This window comes from Bactrocera tryoni, chromosome 2, assembly GCF_016617805.1.
Source record: "Bactrocera tryoni isolate S06 chromosome 2, CSIRO_BtryS06_freeze2, whole genome shotgun sequence".
Classification (NCBI taxonomy): Eukaryota; Metazoa; Arthropoda; class Insecta; order Diptera; family Tephritidae; genus Bactrocera; species Bactrocera tryoni.
Genome location: NC_052500.1, coordinates 50,105,744 through 50,122,641, shown reverse-complemented (window position 1 = coordinate 50,122,641; position 16,898 = coordinate 50,105,744).

Here is a 16,898-nt window from a genome sequence, read left to right as displayed (position 1 = left end):
TCACACAAATATACGAACACATTTGAAATGCGAATGGAATACAAAATGTGACATGATATTTGTCCCAGCTGACTTGAAGAGAAGCTTGCATAAATCTGCGGTTACTATTATAGATAATCTGAAATCATTTCGATGAATGTTACCTGCGTTCAATTTAGATGGAGTAATGGTCGTTGATAGTGCCGGGAATAATTAAGTTATATAAACCACATCAATCAACATATCATATCAAGGCATATAATATTTTCCACAGTTTTATAATAGCTGTGATGGGAATTCTGAGCCTAAGTCCTCCTTATGATATCCGCGCATTGTTCGGCAGACAGAAATATGTTACTTATCGGTCTTGACATGAAACACATATCATACATAATTATGTATGTATATTCAATAATACATATTTGCATTACATTGGCCTTGAGAAAGTCGGAAATGTCTTTAGCATATTAGTAGTTCTTAGATTATTTATATTGTCCTGCAGTAATAATTCTTCGCATATCGTTGGCGACATGCAACCAACTTTGCCACAAATAATTGCAGTGATACTGATTCGAAGCCAAATACATTGCAATATACTTAAAGATGTTTATTTGCTAATGTTTGCATTGCATAATGAGATTATGGTCGACTAAATTCTGAGTTTTGCATATAATCTATATATATATACATATACTTATATATAACCCTACTACGTAGCAGACCTGTTATGTTTGCCACGAAGTTTGAAACACCTAGAAGGAAGCTATAAACCCTATAAATTATATGTATGTATATATCAATGATCAGCATGATGAGCTGAATCGATTTCACCATGTCTGTCTGCTAATAGTCTAAATTAAATACCTAAAAACAGACATACAATTTTTTTTCAAACCTTTAGAGTAAACGAAAAGTCAAATTTCTCATTCTTACACCATGTTCAGACCGGAAATTTGAAGGGATTAGATTACATTTAAGCCCTTCACTAATCAGCCCGTTCTCACTGCCGTTGGACAGATGATAAAACAGCTGTTTTTGCCATTTAAGAGTTCACATCGCTTAATATTTATTAAAAGAAAACATTGTCATATAGTATTTTGTAACAAAAGTCGACTTCTTTTAAATATTTCCATATAATGGAAACAGTGGACGCATTTTTTCATTTGGGAAGTCGATTTCCAGGTGAAATTATATTCATTGCTTTAAAAAAATGTGTTTATTTACATTTTTTTCTGTTTGTAATGTCTGAATCAGCTGTGGTAATGTAATAGATTTCCAATGGTGACAAGTAGGTGGCACAAAATCAGAATCGCACCGAGAGATTTATAGCGGGATTCTTTAACCAGGCTCTAATCTCTATTTGAGACATTTTGAGGTAAAGTCTCAATTTGTGACTAGTTATTATTCACTAAACAGTCTCTAGCGTTAGTCTCAAAATATTGCCTCAAATTTGAAGCCTGGTGGTTAGCAGGTCTCAAAACTAAAAAGAACTCTTGTCTGCCATATTGAATATACTGAATAGAGATCATCATAGATCGACTGTCGTTTTTTTATATTTTGTAAGCAACTCAAACACAAAAAGGTTAAAAATAAATCAATTTTACATAAATTTCGTAATTATTATGAAACAAAGTCAACATATATTTTTATTTTAAATGATTATTATGTTTTTTGACTATTTTATAGAAAATTTAATATTTGTTATCGAGATATTTATTTTCATTCAAGTGAAAAAACATCTCTGAATAATAAAATGTAATAGATTTTGTGACTGTCGCTTACAGAATAGCAAAATCGTCTCAAGTCCCAAAAATAATCTCTAACTTAAAATCTCAAATTTAGAGACTTGAGACTGTATCACAGTACAGAATCACACGGTTAGAGTGGATCAATTTCAAATCACTTCGAGGAAGTGCCGAAATCGTGTGATTAAGTGTCGGTCTGAACATGGTATAAGAATGTAACGTTCCAAGGTAGGTTGATATTTATATATATTTTATCAAAGTTGTTTAGAAGATATGTATAGTATATTCAACAAATAAGAGGGCGGGATCGTTGCGAATGTCGGGAAAGGCTCACAATGGTTCAAAAACACATGCCTGCGAATAGTACAAAGTCTTCAAAGACGGTCGAGAGATGGTTGAATACATACCTCGTTCTGGACGACCTTCCACCCAAACTGAAATTGCCGCTCCGTGGAACCCGTTTTCAGTCGTTCCAAGACATACAACTAAATTCGCTGAAGGCGATAAAGGCCATCCCAAAAAGTGCTTATGAAAAGTATTTTGAGGACTGGAAAAATTGTCGACATAAGTGTATTACATCTGGTGGGGATTACTTCAAAGGCGAAGGTGAAATAAATATTAATGGATTATTAAATATTTTGCGTTTCCTATTACCTGGTACTTTTCTGTCACAATTTATACTAAATTTAACGAAGATATTTCAATTTCATTCAAGTTACAGCTTGCACAGATGGACAGACGGACAGACGGACAGACAGACCGGACTCATCTGTTCAAATAGTTTTAGGTGATACAAACAACCGTTAGGTGAACAAAACTTTTATACTCTGTAGCAACACGTTACAAGTGCATAAAAATAAAGAAAAGTTTTTTTTTTTAAATACATCTACATATTGACCAATAAAGGTATATACGGAATAAAGCCAACCGGAAATTTGAAATCTGTATATTGGGCATATGGGGGAAAAGGTTAGTATTGACCCGATTTTATCTACCCACCAGCCCACCTTAATGCGAGTCATTTTACCAAAATTCAGGTTTGCACTTTTAATTTTCGGCTTAGTTATGGCACTTTATTTGTCCTCAAGTAATGGCGCTTTGTAAACGTAGCAACGGTCCTAAACGGACAGACAGACAGTCGATCACTGTTCATTTATAAATATTATCATTCGAAAAATGGATGAAATAGCAGCTCTTCATGTTGCTCTTTGTCCCAAATACAACAATTTAGACTTTTTTTTCATTGAGCCAGAAATTGGCCTCATCGCTGAACGAAATTTGGCTCGAAAACTAGAGTGAAGCGATGTAGCTTGGCAAAGTCGAGTGGCCTTAGTTCTTTGACAAGCTGTATTTTGTACTCTTTAATTTAAGATCTCGACGTAAAATGCGCCAAGTCGTTCCATACGTCAATCCGAATTTCTGAGAACGACGCCGATTCCACTCTTTTTCTTCACTGCGTGTTGGACGTGGTCTATTCGATCGAATATTATCCAATAATGAAGGTTGGGTCTCAAGATGGGCGATGGTGTTACGAATAGTACCCCGATTATGTAGGTCATTAGTTAGCAGAACGTAAATTTTCGTAATAAAGTTGAGAGATTTGTAAACGTTGTTCAGGCATAAGTCTTTTCATGATGAAATGCCAAACAATACTGAAAAAAATAACATGACAGCATGACATGACTCACGCGCGATCTGTCAAAAAAGGCTATTGAAAGGGTACCTCAAGTTGGAACACCCGTTATAAGGATTCTACAATAATTATGCGAAGAATTAGAATGGATTGTAATCGAATTTGGATCTTATTAACTTGCGTATACAATATTATACATGCGTAGGGCATAAACACACTTCATTTCTACATTTTGCTTCGTGTTCAAAATATTTATGTTAAAATCCATAATTAATTCAAAGGCAACATATTTGGTACATAGGAAAAAAGTCAACCAAATAACCGGAAATCATTATATCACATTAGGAATATTAGGATCTGAACAAAATCTCAAACAATTTCAGTCATATTCAGCGCTAAACCAGTTTGGTTGATTACTAGTACTACGTAATGCTTGTTAGCAGTATCATTAAGTTGGAAAAACCTTCCATTTTTTGCAAATGTCCCAAAATTTTCGTAATCAAGTATTTCTCACATTACTACGGCAGTTAAGCAAGCTGTTTACCAATAACTTACTTCACTTTATCAGCTTTCGCACATTTGTACAGTTATACATAGTTGTACGGTATAGCTCACTTTATCCACAATTCTCAGCGGTTGCCGTGAAACACAAACGAAGTACTGTTTTACAAGCACTTTTCCAAACCGATTCGATTCAATGGCATTCTCTGGGCTTTGCACTGCGTTGCAGCATTGTAAGTAGGATTTCGGTAATCGAAAGAAGAGAGAAGGCCATAGCCTACCAGCAACTGCCAACAGCGCAGAGATTCTTACAAAAGTCATGACTTACACATGTCGCCGTTATAGTAACTTTTCCGTTGTTTGTGTTCGATATTTGCACGCTCGGACATATCAGAGGCAACAAAAGCGACAGCAAAATACAAGCAAAAGAGAATTCAAACAGTAGTAGAAACTATTTTCACACTCGCATATGTACGTACAACAACAATAACAATAGTAAATCGTATTGTAATAACGTATGGCGAACATTTGCAGATTTGCAGTCATACGTTGCCACTGTGGCAGCAGCGGCAACAGCGGCAGCGAACAATTACACCAACAACGCCCACGAAACGGAAGCTGTCACGTGTAATAAATGGTAAAAGCGACAGGAAGGAAACACTACAATTTGTTATCTGTCAACAGCAACAGCGAAAATGGCAGCACGGCAACACAGTGTAACTAAAATAAAAGCACCGACGGTGACAGCAACTGTACGAGTAACAATGGCGAAGGTGGAAACACAAACTACGGCAATGGCGATTGCAATGCGAAAAGCGTTAGAAATTTGGGGCGATGAATTGAGGCGAAAGGATTTGTGCAGCGGAAATCTTTGACACTTTGCAACAATCAATTCGAAAAAGGAACATGCTGCACCGTTGGTAAAATAAAAACTATGGATAAATATTTAAGTAGATGTGGACAGTAGAACTGAGTAAGTGAAACAAATATTGTCAGAAGTTTATTTTAATTATTATAGGAAAATAATCGCTAAAGGCGATTACTGGTCTATGCGTTAGTCATTATCATACCAGACTTTTCTCACCAAACGCATACGAAAATAAGTGTAATATTAATATTATTTTATTTGTAAAATTTTTGGTGGATAAAGATTTTTTTTAACGGTAGCGGCGGCGAATGCGACCGATTTGTTACATTAATTATTGCAATGCTTCCGGGTAGTGTTTGAAATCTGACAGCAAGTAAGGGTTTTTCTAAAAACACTTTGTGTAAAGTAAACAGGCACCATCTATATATCAACTGCTACATTAGAATCTGCTATCTTTATCGAATGTCCAGTGAGAATTTCATGACATTTCATTGATTGGAAGTGAAGTTATTTCGTTTTAAGTGTCAGTATGTTTGTGTTTGTGTTTGTGCAAAAATGAGCTTCGAACAAAGAGCTAATATTAAATTGTGACGCAGCTATCGAAAGCAAAGGGACAGCAATTTCAGTTCAAACGTATTCAGTTTCCAGGGAAAATGCCTTTGCGATGACAATCAACAGGACACAAGGATAGTCGCTAGAAGAGTATAAATCTAGAAAAGCTATGTGTTTCACACGGCCAGATATACGTGGCGCGTTGACAAGTTGGATAACCATCCTCTCTGTACATTTACGCACCAGAACAGAAATCAAAAAAATTTGTTTATCAAGCTGCTCTACATTAAAAAAAATGTAGAAAAAACACAAATAAATGATTTTCAACACAATAAAAATACAACTTTCTTTTCATTTCAAAACACATAATTTCACGCAGGACAACGGTTGAGCCCGTAGTTTTGAATAAAATAAATTTATTTTGCCGAAAAAACCATTCGTTCTGTTTTTTTTTTAAGTCCTGTTTACTTTAGAACGCACCTTGTATTGAGAGAAAATTATAGCACGAAAAACTAAAAATTAGCAATTTTCTAGAGACTCCTCTTCTTCCCGCCTCATTTGTATTAGGAGAAAATTATTGAAAAAAAATTAAATGAGCAATTTTCCAAAGATTCCTCTTCTGAGACTCTCTATTCCCGAGATTCTTCTATGATGACTGCTCATTCTGCATAGGTAGCCGGAGTTTCCCTTAAGACTGTCTTTCCTTCAGCTATGTCCAGTTGTTTTGGTGCAACAGCACGTATATGTAGATGATCTAAGTATCCTACTACTCCTACGGTTTCGACTCGGGAAATTCAGCCTACATGAGGAAACATCTCCAAATGGGTTGTGGCTGATCGATTTCGCCGGGGCCCGAAATATGTTTCTCTGTGGTATTAGATTTCACTACCTTGCTGCAGCCAAGATACGCACACGCCTCTGTGCAGCACTTCTACCTGCTCTCTGAGAGCACTCATAAGCCACTCGGTATAAGGGAACTGTGGGACGACTTTTCAAACTCCTTACTTACAGCTGCAAACAAAACCATTGGTTCTTAAAAAGGCAAAAGAACAGCTGGTAAGACGAAGAGTGCCGTTTCGCAATGGAGAGAAAACAGACTGCCTACCTCACAACGTTACAATCGAACATAACACATGCGGGATGGGATAGATACCGAGAGCTGAAGAGGGAAGCGAGACGCATTTGCAGGCAAAAAAGAAAGAGGCAGAAAAGCGAGAGTGTGAAAAGCTTGACAAGCTGGCCGACAGGGGTAATGCTCGACAATTCTACGAAAAGATGCGGCGACTAATAGAAGACTTCAAGACCGCAACATACTCTTGTAGAACCCCCAACGGTGATCTAGTCACCGATGCCCAGAGCATACTTGAATTATGGAGGGAACACTTTTCCAGCCTGCTAAATGGCAGTGAAGGCTTAACACCACGAGAACGCGAACGCGATTCACCAATCGACGACAATGGAGCAGACGTTCCATTGCCCGACCATGAAGAAGTTCGAATAGCAATTACCCGTCTAAAGAACAATTAAGCGGCGGGGCCGATAGATTGCTGGACCAACTATTCGAACACGGCGGTGAAGAATTGATAAGGAGCATGCATTAGCTTCTTTGTAGAATATGGTCGGACGATAATAGCATGCCCAACCATAAGGTTCTATCGAGCGTATTGTATGAAAGATTATAGTCTATCGTCAACAAACTGATTGGACCTTATAGGTGGTGCTTTAAATTTGTAGACTGCTTTATGGTGACCACCCTTACATCACAATATGACCGAGTATGTTCGAATCCAAGCAAACCATTTTTTTATATTATCATACTCAGCGATGTTAGAATAACCTGAAAAATAGTCTGAGTAAAATTTATTTCTTTAATTTTCCCAAAATATTTTACAAAGCTGTTTTCCTGCTAACTTTAAGTTTTCAGTTTTCATAAATAAGTACTTTTTAAGTCAATTTAAATTGACAGATAGTATCACAAGCAAGAAAAATACAATTTCCAACAGTGTTATAAAATTATGGAATGCTGTCCACTGTAGCATTCCTTAAGAATTTATAAGCCATGATAAATGGTAAGAAAGCCACTAGATATACATATGTATTAAAGCAAAGTCAGCAAATGAAAATAAACAAATGGCATAGTGTCGAAGGGAAATACCAACAATAATAGCTGAATAATGACACTGACGGCGGCAAATTTATTTATTCATCCAGAGCAAAGGAAGTCGTAGTTAGCGGTTAGTTAGTTGCCTTCTCACAATACAAATGAATGACAGAATGGCGGAAGAGAGTAGTTAGTTAGACTCACATCAAAAGCATGTGCATATATTTAGTAAAAACGGATGGCTTAACGGAAGTTTGACAGTTCGAGTGTGTCGGCAACGGAAAATGTCGCTTACGACGAGTTACGACAAATGAAAGGATCCCCTGGCAAATAAAAATAACAATGTCTTTCGTTCTGTGTGCGAAATTATGGTACATACAACGAACACAAATACTCGTACATTCATGCTTATTTAAATATTATATTATTCTTGTAGGTGAACGGTCGACATTGTTAATAAATTTAAAGCCCTGCGACATTTTGTCGGCTGAGGTTACAAATGAGAGTCGTACGTTGACAGATAATCGCTGCCAATGCTAACCGAGGCAACAATTCTAGAAAACCTAAAGCTTTTATCATGTATTCCCAGTAGTAAGTCGAGAGTTTACGAATGGTACGAAAAGTATTAGACGAATATTTTGATATAAATGTTGCTATTGTACCGGAACACTGTCGGCTTTCCAGATGCAACAGTATTTTCAAATCAGTCGGTATTCTCTATTAATCTACTTGTGTATTTTGAAGATAACCATTTTCGGTTTGGCAACTGAAGGTGTCTGAACATCGTACATCAACGATGCAAATGACCCAAGCATTCGAAAATATTGAAAACAGGTCTTTGTAATTCTTCTAGTTCGTGCATTATAATAAACCTATTCGAATGAGAATTAAATATTTTATCCTAGTATTCAATTTTAAAAAAAAACATCTTGGAAAAATCTAAAACTACAAAGAGTACCTAAATGGTAACATTATTAGGGTTTAAAAACGATCACGGTATCTCGATCACTACAGCTTGGACGTTTGCTACCTCAATCCCCAGTAAATATAAAATTATATGCACAATATTTCTAATAGCGGTTAACAGATAATTTCAAATCTATTGTATATTTTTGAAATCCACTCTTAAAAGTCAGCCGTATGAGTGATTTTCCTGAAACTTGAGAAATTAGGTAGTATTTATAAAAGCTGGAGTTGAACTATTAAGACTCTGAACATATTCCCACGAAATTTTACTTCAATAAACACATTCTTACTTCTTAGCGTTAATTGAAAAAATTATTTTAAGAAGAAAATCACTGTCGAAATTTATAGTGACCGGTAACAATGGACTACATTGTAAGAACTTATAGTACATATTCCTCTCTTCTGACCCACAAAATCAGCAAGCATTTACCAAGTTAAAAAAAAATATACATATTTTTTATGAAAACAAATGATACTGATACTTGCTATCAGACTATCCAGGTTCTGATAGCGACAACCAAAAAGTTACTGCCAAGACTGATGTCTATTTGAAGGATCGTTTAACTCGGTGTATTGCCCCCAATGCCATCTTTGTGGAATATTAAATGGTAACAGGTTGTTCAATAAGTTTTATCGTTCGATAAGAGAGAGCATTGCTACGTTTGTTTTGTTGGTCCACTCTTCATATGAACGTATGTGAAGTTTCATTTCAATCTGTCAATTCATTCTTTGTTTACAAGCCATTTAGTGTCGCCGTGTCACAGTATTTTTTTACAATGGGAAAAATTGAATATCGTGCAGTGATAAAATTCTTATTTGTGGAAGGTTTAGCACCAAAAGAAATTCACGAACGAATGTTAAAAGTGTATAATGATTGTTCACCTACAATTAGAACAGTAGAAATATGGGTTGCTAAATTTAAACGTGGTCGTTCAAGCCTTGAAAACGAGCCACGTAAAGGACGTCCAAAAAGCGCATCAACACCAAAAATCAAAGCCAAAATAGAGGATATGGTTTTGGAAGATCGTCGATTGACTGAGAAAGACTTAGTCATCTCATTAAGCAGTGTGAGCCATATTTTAAGTAAAATTTTTGGATTTTAGAAAGCTTTCGCTAACAATGGAACAAATCGAATGCGACTTTCTCAGCAACATTTTGAGCATTTTAAAAGGGATAAAGTGGATTAAAGAGTTGTGTGAAACTGGTTGTTCGGCTTCGAAACGAGTTCGTGTCGGGAAATCGGCCAAGAAGGTTAGGGCATCAGTGTTTTGAGATGCGAGAGGAGATTTTTGTTTATGGATTGCTTACAAACTAGTAAAACAATTAATTCTGAATATTATTGCAATCTTTTGGAACAGTTGAAGGAAAAAATTCGTGAAAAAACCCCGGTTTTCAGAAGAAACATTTTTTTTCATCAGGACAATGCACCGTGTCACAAGAGCATTTTGACAATGGTTAAAATCCAGGAATTAAAGTTCGAATTGTTAGAGCATCCACCGTATTCACCAGATTTGGCCCCCAGCGACTTCCATTTGTTTCCAGAACTCAAAAAATGTGGGCATGCCGAGCGTTTTTCATCAAATGAAGAGGTCATAACGGCTGTTGAAGCGTATTTTGTAGACCTTCCGGATTCTCACTTCAGTGATGGAATCTACAGATTGGAGGATTGTTGGAGCACGTGTATTAGTGTTTAGGGAGATTATACTGAATAATAAAGTGTGTTTTCAATCATAAAAATGTGTTTTTCTTATCAAACGACAAAACTTTTTGAACAACCTCGTATACCGCCAGACAAAGACATAAATTATTACTGCTGGGTTACACTCCTATACGTATTTTAGCACATGCATATGTAGTAAATACGTGTTTAATGCCAAATCAATGTTTTCACTGCGCTTTAGTTGAAGCCAACATTAACCCCAACGCATTCCTCCCTCTCTCAACAGCATTTGCACTCACTGACCACCTGACTAACGCTTGTCGCTTGTTTTATCCGCTGCCCCGCCGGCGTACTTCTGTCGACGTATTTATGTCAATTTTACACTTGTATGACAGCTACAAAAATAATCTGTCAACATAATCATCAACTTTAACCTCGGCTGTCAGTTTAGTTAGCGAAATACGTTGCCACAGACTAAAATATACTTGAAAATACATAAAACCACAATTTGACTTAACAGCTGTCAGTGTGTGATTTCGAGTAATGCAAAAAAGTAAAGTATGCATAAAATACTTAAGTGGCCATTTGGCTAGTCGGTCTACCAAAGCGTGTGGACAACAAATGTAAACGCGATAAACAAATTGGATTTTTCTGAATCTGTCTGTAAATTGAACTCTGAGTTGTAGGAGACTGCTAAATGCGCTATAATAATAAGATCAGAGCATCTAATGGAAAGGCTTGTTAGTTCTCATTTCATAAATTCTCTCAAATATAAATCTCTTGTAATTATAGCGTTTTTAAATACTTTCAAGATGATTTTGGAATTACTTTACGCTTTAAACTAACTGTGTTCGAAATTTTATTCTCATGTGAATGTGTTAATATTTCTAGGTATCAAGCAGAAGTTTCAGTTCCCGGTATTATTTGATCTAACAGAGGATGGCATATATAAAATTCTTTTTTCAGATGCAGAATACTGCAGAGTAGACAGTTCTTGGTCGGATAATAATTCGGGCCCGTTCCGTTTACACAGACCCGACTGTTGTGGGTTGTGTCTATGCATAATTAAAATGTTTCTATGAAAGTGTTGATAACTGTACACGAAATTCATCAATCATAAGTTATTTGCTCATTATGCATACATTTAAAATAATAAATGATTTCAGAATGTACAGTAAGTTAACTTATCTGGGTTGACTTCTGATAGCTTATTTATAGAGACTCTCTGCAAGGCTGCTAGCGGTTTCAGCCTAACTCTATTGTAGAGCTTTGAAGATCCACTTCGCCAAATCATTTAAATTAAGCTCTTAACTATGCAATATGTGAAAAACTCGAACTAACCCATAAAGAACATTTATTTCAGCTGCGGACTCGATTTAGTGCTTCTTTCTAAAAATATATTCCACACTTATTCTTTGTCACTTAATCGGTGACTTCTTGCAATGTGCTGATTTTAATTTTCGAACTCTTATCGACCATAAATAATCCACATCTCGGCATTGGCCGACATCGCAACGTACCAAACTTTCAACGTGCCACACTTTCGCTGCAAAATTATAAATCTTCACAGCTCCGCTGGCATAAGTGCAAGCCTATAATATTTCATTCAGTCCACTCCAATGCAGTGTAGCGTGCATTTAGCCCAACAACTAGTGGCAAACAGCTAAAATTAATCACTGACCATGTTGAGTGGACGCTGGTCACCCTGTCCTTCGCGCTTCGTGTCACCGACGTCGGTGCAGTCGCGAAATAGATGTATGCCAGCTGCATACTTATACGCGAATAGATTTATACACTTTTATTCAATTACAATTTGTGCAGTTTTTTATTGCTTAAAAACAGCGTTTTATAGGCAATTATTAATTACCCACCACGACTGAATTACCGGCCGTTAACAGATGCGTTTTTTGTGCCTCATTTTCGATTTCCCCGCTTCACTCGCAGCTTTAAGTATGTAGCTTCAAGCTGCACGCATCACGGCCAAGTTGGGGGGGTTTAAGCGGTTGGTTAATTGGTTGGCTTATTGAACGTAAGTATGGTGTGTTTGGTGGTATGTATGTATTGGACGGCTGCGTTATGGCCATGCGGCTAAACTATAGCGGCCGTTAAGACCACATTCAAATTACGCTTGCTGTAGTTCAAGTTTTTGTTGCTTTTACTCACCTCAAATTAAATTTGCAAAAGTTTTAATTTACGACGAGACGCACTCGTAAAAGTCAAAATAAATTGCCTGCCCGTCGGAACGGCCGGTATCGTTTGTACGTTCGCCTGCAAACGGCGCGCCAACCTAAAGAGTTAGCTGGCAGCTGGACAGCCTGTCGGTCGGCGCTGGCAAACTGGCGCACTGTCCGTCTTGACCGTTGACGGCTATGTTTTGGTCGGGCCGACATGACCAGATAATTTGTGCGCAAACTCGACCGTCGCCGAATCGTACATTCTCCTTTGTAAATTTACATACGGTTTAAGTGCACACACAGCGCTCGTAACACATATTCGCCTGGCGTCGCCGTAAATTTGATTTGAGACTGCATGTGGACGTGTAATTGACATGTTTGCCGCTGTTATGTTTCGATATGTGGCACTTGGTATGTGGTGGCATGTGGCGAGTAAAAGTGACAGTTGGCAGCCGGTAGTCGGCAAACTGGCTTTGATACAAACCCACACTCTCTGCTCTGCAACATATTTGTGATTTGTACCGTAGCACAGTGTGGCGCGAATTGGTAAAACCATTTTAGTCTTTTTGCCAAATGCCGCTTAAACTGAACTATTCAAACCGGTACTCTTTGTCAAAGCAAAGCATTTAATTTTGATAAGCCAAAACATGTTGCCAAAATTAATGGCCTACAACAAAACTTCGAATGGCTAATGCACAAGCGTTTCGGTTGAAATGCACATAAAAACTTTATTGAATTGCGATACAAATCGTAGCTGGTTGTGAACACAAAAAAACAAAATGGGTTAAACGAAAAGCGTGGAAAATTAGTAAGTGTGAAAAAGCTTTCGAGGTAATTAAATCATTGAAATTGGAATTGCCATTTATGGAGCTTTTAATGAATATTGCTGCCTTTAATTATATTTTTTCTAATAATTTTGGTCTGTTATTTGCTAAAAGCTTTTTTATGAACTCCTGCAATCAGATAAGGTGCTTTTTAATAAATAACCTGTTTAATGGTGTATTTTTGGTGACGATTGTTAATTAAAAGCGGAAAGAAACCAATACTATTGGGTCGTTCACAAAGTAATTTCGCTTGATGAAAAAGTTGCTCCTATTGAATTTTTTCGCAGCCAGCCACAGACTTAACCGCTGTACCGTTAGATATTTGAACAGCTAAGGCTTGTTGGTTAATATGTTTTTGTTTTTAGAACAGTTTTTGGTTGGTACCCTATCGCAGGTGGAAGATCGAAAACGGCATTTTCGACAGCAGTTCAAGCCAGGCGAAATTTATATAATTCTACTGGATTTCTACTGGATTTCTACTGATCTTTACCGAATGCCAATGGCGAAAATGGTTGCGAAATTTCTTTCCGGCCAAACACTTTTTCGGGTTATTACGATTTCCGATCTTCACCTCAAATCTTCTTCTTCTTTACTGACGTAGAAACCGTTTACGCGGTTATAGCCGAGTGAAAAACAGCTCGCCAGTCATTTCGTCTTTTTGCTATGTAGCGCCAATTGGAGATTCCAAGCGAAGCCTAGTTCTTCTCCACCTGGTCTCTCCAACGGAGTGGAGGTCTTCCTCTTCCTCTGCTTCCACCGGTGGGTAACACGTCGAATACTTTCAGAGCTGGAGTGTTTTCATCCATCCGGGCAACATGACCTAGCCAGCGTAGCCGACTTTTAATTCGCTGAACTATGTCAATGTAGTCGTATATCTCATACAGCTAATCATTCCATCGAATGCGATATTCGCCGTAGAACCTTTCTCTCGAAAAGTCGCAACGTCGAATCATCAAATGTTGTCATCGTCTATGTCTCTGCATCATATAGCAGGACGGGAATAATGAGTGTCTTATAGAGTTTTGGTTTTGTTCGTCGAGAGAGGACTTTATTTCTCAATTGCCTAAAGTAGCACCTGTTGGGAAGAGTTATCCTGCATTAGATTTCCAGGCTGACATTGTTGGTGGTGTTTATACTGGTTCGAAGATAGACGAAGTTATATACGACTTCAAAGTTATGACCGTAAACAATGACGTGGGTGCCTAGTCGCGAGTGCGACGACTGCTTGTTTGATGACAGGAGATATTTCGTCTTGCCTCGTTTACCACCAGACCCATCTGCTTCGCTGCCTTTTCTATTCATGAGAAAGCAGAATTAACGGCGCGGTTATTAAGGCCAATGATGTCAATATCATCAGCATACGCCAGCAACTGTACACTCTTATAAAAGATGATGCCTTCTCTGTTTAGTTCTATATCTCGAATTATTTCCTCCAGAAGTAGATACCAAATTCAGACATCGCGGCATAAAGGCAGCTCCTTTTCGTGTTGTCGAAAGCAGCTTTGAAATCGACGAAGAGGTGGTGTGTATCGATTCTCTTTTCACGAGTCTTTTCCAAGATTTAGCGCATGGTGAATATCTGGTCGGTTGTTGATTTGCCAGGCCTTTCACACAATACTCTCTATAGAATCTTATACGCGATGTTGAGGAGGCCTACTTAAATTCAATTGTTGGGCATGCTTTCGTCCGACCATATTCTACAAAGAAGCTGATGCATGCTCCTTATCAGTTCTTCGCCGCCGGCTTTGAATAGCTCGACCGGCAATCCATCGGCCCCCGTTGTTGTTCTTCAGACGGGTAATTTTCCCTCCATAATTTTAATATTCTCTGGGCAGCGGTTACTAGATCACCTCTGGAGGTTCTACAAGAGTATGCTACGCTCTTAAAACCATCTGTTAGTCGCCGTATCTTTTCGAACCCCTGTCAGCTAGCTTGTCAAGCTCTACGTTTCTCACGCATTTCTCTTGTTTTGTCTGCAAATTCGTCTCGCTTATCTCTTCAATTCTAGGTATCTAACCCTTCCCCACGTGTTGTGGTCGATTGTCACGTTGCGGGTAGGCAGTCTGGTTTCTCTCCGCTACGATACGGCACTCCCCATCGTGCCAGCTATTCTTTTGAAACCATATTTCGGGCTCCAGCGAGTCGATCAGCTTCAACCCATTTGGGGATGTTTCCTCGTGGAGGCTGAGTTTACCGACTGTGTCCCCTCCTCCCTTGCACACCCTGGCGTTAAAGTCGCTACGCACGATTTTGGCATCGTGGCGGGGCAGCTCTCCTATGTGCGCTCCAAGCGCTCACAGAAAGCATCTTTGGTCACATCGTCCTTCTCTCCCGTGAGGGCGTGGGCGCAAATCAGCGATATGTTGAAGAACTTCGCTTTGATGCGGATTGTGGCTAGACGGTCATCCATCTTGGTGAATGCCAGGAGTCGGTGACGGAGTCTCTCTCTTACCACAAAAGTCACACCGAATTTGCGCTTCTTTAGATGACCACTGTAATTTGGACGGCGGTGATGTCTATTTTTACAAGGACGTCAACCAGCTGGGCAGCGGAATCTTCCCAATTAAGGGACCGTTTCGCCTTCAAACGGATATTATTTGGCTACCCAGAGATTACTTGGTCTAGGACCGGAAGTCGTGAGCTGCTTGAGTCATATGTAAAAGAATCGTTTCTGGCCACTCCCAAGTGAATGGCAATCAGAGAACTTTTCTCACTTACAGTACCAGTTACCAACAGTACTACCTGGGGCTAAGAAGAAATTTCTATCCTTACCTCTGGTGGCATTTCATCTAGTGGTTATGAAATAATTGGTGTCAAAGTGGTGCTACCACTACGATTTTCATATTCAATGAAAGAAAGTTAACTGCGTGCTTTGATAAAATAATGATCTCCGATAGGGCAAAACACCTTTGCGGCACAACAATGGCTCTGTAAATGTTACGGAAAGTCTGTTACAGCATTTATAAAGGTCATGTACTGGTTCGCTGAAATTCGACGTTACCGTAACAGCATAACTTATTCGACCTGTTCAGAAAAACCACAAGAGGAGTATCATTAAAAAATATTGCAAAAATTCATAAAATTTTGTTAGGCGAGTGTAAAATGGTATTGGACGCTCTTATTAACATAAGCGGCTTCAAAAAAATGAGGAGGATATGTTATTTACGAATAATATGCACGCGATGGGTGCACTCCATTTACAGCATCGATTAAAGAGACAGTGCTTCTCGGGTTTCAAGGAACAATATTTTAAAGGACAGTATTTTAAACATGGATACATTCTGATTCCAATCCACTAAATCGTTTTTGATGTTTGAGACTTTTCCAAAGCACCTGAACACTCGATAGACGGCAAGGGTTTAGTTCAGACGTTTTCTTCTGGATATTACAAACTTTGGGGCAAACTTAAGAGGTATGGCAACAATAGAATTTTTTAAAAATCGTTCTTTCTTTTTGGTGTTTGGCGCCAATTGGAGATTCCAAGAGTAGCCAGGTCATCCTTCATCTGTTCTTTCCAACGGAGTGAAGGTCTTTCTTTTCATCTGCTTCTGTTAATTGATACTTCGTCAAGACTTTCAAAGCTGAAGTGTTTTCGTTCATTCGGACGACATGACCTAGCCAGCGTAGCCGCTCAATGTCATCGAATAACTCGTATAGATCATCGTTCCATCGAATGCGATACTCGCCGTGGCAAACTCGCAAAGGACCATAAACTTTCCACAGAATTTTTCTCTCGAAAACTCTTAACGTTGACTCACCAGATGTTGTCATCGTCCATCCATTGAATAATGTGTGACTTAGAGTTTGATCTTTGTCCGTCGAGTGAGGACTTTACTTCTCAATTGCCTACTTAGTCCGAAGTAGCACCTGTTGGCAAGTGTTAGTCTGAGTTGAA